We start from the raw sequence: 8,221 nt of genomic DNA on the forward strand, positions 1-8,221 counted from the left end.
CTTTCTTTCTTTCTTTCTTTCTTTCTTTCTTTCTTCTTTTGTAGACCCGGGGATTGAAGTCAGGCCCTTGCGCTTGCCAGGGAAGCACTTATTCTACTGAGCCATCTTCCCGGCTTAAATATTTGCTAATTTCCATTTCCATCGTGCTGCTATCCAGTTTGTTGTTTCATTTGTAGAGCACAGGAAAGTAAGATATAGCATCATTCTTCAGACACTAGGATTTTTGAAAGGGCAGATGAACACCAGCTTCAGCTTAAGGTTAACTGTCCCATTAGCCCCGGTGAAAAAAGTTGGCTTAGTCTTCAAAACTGTAAAGCCAGGTGTTGGTTTTCCTCTTCTACTGTGACATTCCCAGGTGCTACATCCAGCAGAGGTCTGGGTATGGGTGTGAGGCTTAGGACTTCCCCCAGTGATTCACCACCTCTAAGCAGAGCTCTTAGTAGCACATGGGAGAGAGAATGTGACAAATGCAGAAGTAGTGGAATAAGAGCTATCTTTACAGCAGAGTGAGCTGCAAGGTAGGGGACATCCCTCTGAGGTTCCCCCAGTGAGCATGAGATGTGTCCATACTATAGGGCAAATGTTTTGTTGATTGGTGTGGGCAAAGCTAATTAGGGTGTTGGCCTTTGGTTTTGGGAAGGGGAAATGTCAGCATACAGTAAGTATAACACTTTTGTAAGGCATAGAGTGGGATACAGGTTTTTCATGGTCTATGATAATCACATGATCTTACAATCATCAGCCATAGGTAAGCATTACAGTTGCCAGCCACAGATACGCATGTGATGAGTTTACAATGTTACTCATCTGTGTTTTGCCCTGGATTTTTTATGTCCTTCTAGTCTAACCACCATTACAGCTACATCTTCTTCCAGTGTAAAGACTGTTTGTCTGATGTTTCAGATCTGCTGTTGGTGTAGTCACTTTTGTCGGTCACTTGAGCTGTACCTGCATACCTTACTGCAGCTTTTCTGTCACTATTGGGTGGCTTCATCTTGCAATGGTGGGGACCATGTGTCATGGAGACAACTCATGATCCAGCTTCTGCTAGTTTCAAACTCTACTGTTGCAGCCTCCTTACTTCTTTCATCCTTCAAAATGAAAAGAGTTGGAGCCTCACCTGATTAAGCTTCACTTAAGAGAGTATTATGGCCAATTTAATTTTCTATTTCAGACTACTGAATCTTTTGCCATGTCAGCAATAAGTGTATTTCACTTTCTCATCATTTGTGTGTTCCCTGGAAAAGCACTCTCAATTTTCTTTTCTTTTTTTTTTGAAAAATGTTATTCTGTATTTAACTTACACAACATTGCAAATTGTGTTTAAGTACAGAAGCTTCTTGAACTTTCTCTGACTCTTTGCCAATGAAGAGTTCTACAGTTTGGAAACAAACAGTTTAGCACTGAACTAAAAAAAAAAAAACAGTAAGGAATCCAAATACTTCTCATGCCAGCTGACCCTCTCAGTCCCCAGCAGCAGGGTTCTGGGTCATTATACACAGAAGCTAACTGGACGCCTGCCACAGCCGCAACAACAGCAGGTCTAAAGCCCCTTTTCAGTGGCATCTGCCCCCCAGCCTCAGTGCCAAGCAGGAAGCATCGGGTTGTGTGCCTGGGTTGCTTTGTTCTTTTTACAAACTCTAGACATGTACAGTTGGTAACTCAGGGTTTCTAGCCAATGACCATACAGTTAATACCACCTTACAACTTAAAAAACAAACACCAGAGACGTTTCCAAATGCCTTTTCACAGCCACAGTAAAGTGCACAGAGCGAGGAGAATACAAGGTGCCTTTTCAGTTTAAAAATGTTTGGAAATATGTATAGTTTTGATACAATTTTACAGCGTTCTGGATCCCTGTGGCCACATTAAGCAACTACTGCCAACTTCTGGAGCATTTGAGACTACATGATTGCAATCCAGTTGGCATTTAACCTAAGAAACGGGTCAGTCACAGCGCTCCCCTATTCTAAGGGACTCATAAGGAGACAGGCTTTTTATTCATCTTCCCCCTCTTCTTCCTCTTTGTCCTCCTCCTCTTCTTTCTTTTCCTCTTGTACCTTTTTCCAGGCAACTTTAGCAGGACACTTGGCACCATTGAACTTTTCTTTAGACTTTTAGTCAGCCATATCCTTCTCATACTTCTCCTTCAGCTTCTCTTCCTTGGTGATGTAGAGCTGCTTTTCACTGTTACTTACATTATTCCACATCTCACCCAGCTTTTTGACCACATTGCCAATAGAGACACCAGGGTTGGTGGATTTGATTGTGGGGTGGAATTCTGAACAAAACAGGAAGAATCCAGACGGTAGTCTTTTTGGTGGTGTTGGGTTCGTTTTTCTTTTTGCCTCCCTTTGTGGGTCCATAATCTTTCATCTCTCGGTCATAGCAAACTTTATCTGCCTTGACCATTTCATCAAACTTAGACTTCTCTTTCCCAGACATTGTCTTCCACCTTTCTGGAAAATTCTGCAATATTTTCTTCTTGGAAAATTCTGCAAAATTGACAGGGATTTCTTGGTTCTTCAGGCGCTCCTCTGCAGGTCTGAAGAAAGAAGGAGTAGGCAGACATCTTACCCTTTGGTTTCTTGGGGTCCCCTTTAGCCAACCTGACTTGTTTGTGAATCTGGTCAGTGCAGCGCATGACACAAGGCTCGGGCTCCCAGCCTCATGCTAGCTGCCTCCTTGGGAGCCACCTGATTGGCCAGCGGGCTCTGCCCTTAATTTTCTTCAGGACTTTTTCCTTTGTTTGCAAACCCACACACTTTTAATTTTTTAAAAAATATGTTTCTTATTTAAACCAGTTTGTAGTTTTCTTTTTAGAAATCTGTCTTGTATCCAGAAACAAAGTAGCACAAAACACTTAAAGAGTGAAATAGTGATGGAGAAGATGACTTTTATCTTTTTCTTAACTGAGAATGTAGGATCATTTGAGTCATGAAAAATGATTAGGCTATAGAAGTGTAGTGAAGAAATGGGAAAATTTGGTCATGCCTTGATAGAAATTACCAATAATCAGCAAAGGAAAAATCAGTCATGAATTTGTATTGAATTTGGTGTAATTTTATGGCTGTTTGATCCTGAACCCTTATGGAACTGGTTTTGGTAGTTTGGGATGAGGAGCTGTGGTTGTCTTGGACCCCACAGCAATATGAGTTGGTGAAGTTGGTTAGCAGTGGATTACTGCCAATTGCTTTGCTCTGGGGTGCAGCTCAGAGCAAGGATTCTCTACAAGTGTAGGGTATGATGGCTGTGCTTTTCATCCAAGGTCCATATTGTACCACCTTTAAAAAAGCAAATGTTCTCACTAATATTTACAGCTAAGAACTAAAAGTACCCCTCTTGAACCAGTTAAGGACTAGGCCAGCTTTTCTTCTTCCTAGGAAAAGTGCTGGAACAAGGAGGTTTGGTCAAATGATTAGTCTTGCAAGTACAGCAAACAGTGTTTGGTAAATGCCTGGTCTCCATCCCTCCTTGTGGGAAACCACCATGAGAATCTCTGGTTTGAAAATGCTGAGATTTGTGACCAGTGTGTTAGGTAGTTTTCTAGTGTGTGTAAAAATTCTTTGGGTAATAGAAATGTCAAAGAATTGCTGAAATGGAGGATGTGGTGATCAGGTACAGATAGGCATAACACCATAGAGCAATTAATTCTGCATTTATGATATGAACTTCAAAAGGAAATTGTATGTTTTATGAGTAGTACTTACTTCACCATGTTTATTAAAAGTATTGTACCAGTACTGTACCAGTCAACAGGTTCCTAAGGGTTTTGGACTTTTAAAACTCTGTCTCCTCATAGTAATAAATACATTACTGAACTAAATTTTTTACATTTTTTTTTTTACCAAATGGAACATGAAAGCTAAATTTTTGATTTTCTAGTAAAATATACTTTTATTTTACTAGAAAAATAACTATGGAAAACATTATTAATATATTTGAAAATAAAATATTGGCACAAAAATATTCAGGTTTGGAGGACATTGAAACAGTTCAGTGAACTATGCTAGATGTGTCCATAGAGTCTGTATCTTAATAAATAAATCATGGTCCTGTGGGAAAAGCTATCTGAGCCATCTTGGCCAGTTCTATTCAGTTTGTATGCTACTAGAGTATCCCATTGCCACATGGGATGGGAAGTAACCTGAGATATTATCACATTCTCCTTGCTTTTTGGGTGTCTGCTACAGTGAGAAATTATAATGGAAATTAGAAACTTGTGCTTTGAGAGCTAATAGTATATTTAGGAACTAGCTTAGTCTTATTTATTTATTACAGATTTTTAGGTTTTGATCATTTGCCACCTTAATTCCAAAATGTCATTATAAAATTCAGTGCTACTAAAATTATTAGGTGATGGTTCAGAGACAATCTATAAATATTAGTTTAACTAGAAAAAGAAAATCTTAGTGAATGTTACAATTCAAGTAAAATTGTAACTGATTATTAATGAGTTGTGAATATGATAATGTATTTGTAGGTCTTATGGATCATGAGGCTTACTTGAAATTATTAGGGACTGACGTGTCTTTGATTTTTCTCGTGGCTTAAGAGCTGCTTTCTTCTTTGTATTATTTGTCAAAAATTCCAACTTGGAATTTAGAAAAACTTTCCTGAAGTCTATCTTAAAACTTTTGAATTTCAAATAGTGAATGCACCTTCCTGTAAGTATGTAGTTGTGAGGTACACTGATATGTGTAGTTCTCTGATCTGGGTTGATGGTCTTTCTCACGAGATTTGTATTTCACTTGTTATCAAAAATCACTTTGTCTTTTCGAAAATGGAGCCTGGAATGGCATTTCCATATGAAGGCAGAGGGGTGGGGCAGATATCAAATGCTGGTATTATTCCTACTTCTAAATGGCCTCTGCATTTTCTGTTAATCTTTAAAACATTTGGGATACAGAAGCATGGGAAAATGCTAGGTTTTTTTTAAGAAGACATGAGTAATGTGTTGTTTTTCTCATGGTAACTAAAGGTACCTTTTAGATATAATAAATAATTGGTCTACAAAGAGGAGGCTAAATTTGGGGAGTTATTTAATTAAAGCTAAAATTTAAAAGACAGAATGTTGATATATAAACATATTTAATATTAGAGTGTTAACTTTGAGTACAGAGGCATTTGTGAAAAGCTACAAATCCTAAAACATTTTAAGAAAAAGTATAATTTGTGCATTATTGGATTTACTTACTATTGAGCTTGACAGTGTAAGACTATATACATAATTTTCTGAATAATGAATAATTTAGGAAGTATTTCGCATATATAGAAATGATATTAAGGAACACTCCCAGTTTCATTCAAGGACTTCTCTTTGGTTATCCCTCTTGTTTTTCCATGTTTTCTAATATGCTTTTCTTTTCTTTTTTTTGGCGGAACAGGGGATTGAACTCAGGCCCTTGTGCTTACCAGAGAAGCACTTATTCCACTGAGCCATCTCCCCGGCCCCTAATATGCTTTTCTAACATTACTTTTTAAAGATTTTTTTTAAATCTTTTTTTTTTTGTATTTTAGGGAAGAGTCTTCAGGATGCTCAGGGTCTCACTACTAGATCAGACTCATAGTGATCCACCTGTTTACAGCCTCTTAAGAGCTGGGATTACAGGCCGGCGTGCCAACTTGCCCAGTCTCAATTGCCTTCTCAGTGTGCCCCGGGGGCAGAGCCAGCACTGCAGGCCCAGGGATCAAACCCCCAATCTGCTGAATTGTTTGGCCTGCTCTACTTTTCATTTAAAAGTCCCTATAATTTCATTTTCCTTAGTTTAGTAAGGTTTACATAGTCTTTCTTTTGTTACTGTATTGTTTTAAGTCTTTAGAGGTAAGCCAGGCATGGTGATGCATGCCTGTAATCTCAGCACTCAGGAGACTGAGGCACGAGGATCATTGCAAGCTGGAGACAACCTTGGGTTACAAAGTGAGCTCAGCAGCATAGCAAGATGTTGTTTCAAAGAAGTCCCCACCCCCCAAAAAATAATTTAAGGTTTGTGCCTTATTGATTATATCTTCTGTTCTTAACATTGAAATCGCCTGTCTTTTGTTAGTATTTTAGCATGTGGCTTGGTAGTAGTTCCCTAACCCACTACTACCAATATGTCTGGACATATTGAAATAATTGATAATACTACTTTGTTCTTTAATGATATTAGTAGTAAAGTGGTATGAATAGGTTAATTAGAAGTCTAGAACTCTTAGATTTATCAATACAGGGCTATAATGAAAGAAGAAAGTGTTGAGTGTGTGTTTTTAGTGACTGGTACTTGTTATTTATAGGGTAAGACTGATGTCAACAAGGGAGGCACTAGTTCCTGTAGTTGCTGATAGAGGTATTAATCTTAAGGTTTCTTTTTTTCCTTTATTTTTGTTTTTTAAGACAGGGTCTTACTATGTAGTTTATTTTTAATTTTTCATTAACTTTATTGAAAATCAATAATTACATATCATTGGGCCGTGGAGATGGCTCAGTGGAATAAGCGCTTCCCTGGCAAGCGCAAAGGCCTGAGTTCAATCCCCGGTTCTGAAAAAAAAAAAAAAAAAAAAAAAAAAATTACATATCATATTAAAAATTTTAGACAAATACTGAAATGTGAAATATATAAGACATAGACTGAGTGAATTTTAGAAAAAATATTCCTGAAATGAATACATTACATGAGATTAATAGATTGTACATTGTAAATAATTTACACACTTAAATGAATGTAACAATAAAAACTGTCCAAAATAAAAATGAAGAGGAAAGAAATCACAAGTCAGTCATATAATAGTTTCCTCTGTGTCAAAATCAAGAAACTTATATTCATATAATTAGAATTCTCGAAGTAGAAAGGGGTAGGCAACAAATATTTAAACATTTAAAATTTCTGAATTTAGTTGAACTTACAATACCACATTTCCAAGAAAAATGAACCTTTTGCACAAGAAATTTGAATAAAATCATACCAAGATACACAAAAATAAAATTGTCTAAAACTTACTGTAAAGGAAAAATCATTAAAGCATATACATAAAAAATATTAGCTATGGAAGAACAAAATGAAATAGCGTCTTATTCCACATTAGAAAGAAAAGAAAAAAAGACCAAGTGTGTAAGAAACTAGACTAATTAAAGGACTGAAAAAAAGAAAAAAAAATCTGTTCTCTCTGAATTTTATACTTAGCAAACATACCTTTGAAAACTAAAAGTAAAATATATTCCAGTTATACAAACTTGAAATTTTCTAATACCTCCGGATGTAGCATATAGGAAATAACAAAGAGCATAATTCAAAAGGCAAGAGAAGTAGCAGTATGCTCCTGAATGAACAATAAAGAGCTCTCAAAATGACAATTATGCAGGACTATGTAAAATATATTAGATGAACCCTTATTTAAAAGCTCATTAAAGATTTCTGTGAAACAGTACCAATCTTATGTCGGGTTATACATGTATATTTTTTTCATATATATGTGTGTGTATATGTGTATAAAAGACAGGGAAGAAGTAATATAAAGTCAATGGAAAATGGAAATATACTTCTTAAAGTTTCTAATACTAGGAGAAAATATCATACCATGTCTTTTAAGTAAATTGTAAGTCAAAGATATAGTATAAATCTTAAAAATTAAGCAGTAGTCAGAAAATTAAATACTAATTAATTAAAAATTAAATGACCAGTACTTCTAACAGTTTGGGGATAGGATATCACACAAAGTTCTAGTGTGTTGTGGATATGGATAATGTCCATGACACTTACTGGTGGCCAGGTGTCAGTTGTGGACTGAGCTACTGCTATTTCCTTGAAATCTGCCCTGTAGACTCAGATGGAATCATGACTCATAGGTTGAGGAGAAACCCATTTGTAGAATGTGCTGATGGAAATATTTTGCTGCTGTACACAAAAGAATAATTGAAAGACTGCTTTTGTATACCTCTTATTCTCCTGTGTTTGTTTGCCATATTTGGTAGGTTCTTTTCCATTCTCATTCATGGAGTTGTGATCATTTTCTTCTCTCTCTGGAACATCATTTAGTAGTTGTGTAGGCTTGGCTTTGTCATCATGAAATTCTTAAGCTGTTCTTTGTCATGGAAGTATTTCACTTCTCCATTATACTTGAAAGAGAGTATTGCAGGGTATAACAGTCTGGGTTGGAATTTGTTTTCTTGCAAGACTTGTATTACTTTGCTCCATGCTCTTCTTGACTTGATGGTTTGTGAAGAGAAATCTGCCATTATTCT

General features: G+C 36.5%; 1 protein-coding gene and 1 pseudogene across 7 annotated transcripts in view; one reads left to right on the forward strand and one right to left on the reverse strand.

Moving 5' to 3' along the window:
• Atp9b (ATPase phospholipid transporting 9B (putative)) overlaps window positions 1-8,221 on the forward strand; it is a 449,279-nt gene that overhangs the window by 51,001 nt on the left and 390,057 nt on the right. The gene's annotated exons all lie outside the window — the stretch shown is intronic.
• LOC105743367 lies at window positions 1,998-2,644 on the reverse strand (annotated as a pseudogene).

This window comes from Octodon degus, unplaced genomic scaffold, assembly GCF_000260255.1.
Source record: "Octodon degus isolate 3935 unplaced genomic scaffold, OctDeg1.0 scaffold00120, whole genome shotgun sequence".
In the NCBI taxonomy this organism is placed as follows: Eukaryota; Metazoa; Chordata; class Mammalia; order Rodentia; family Octodontidae; genus Octodon; species Octodon degus.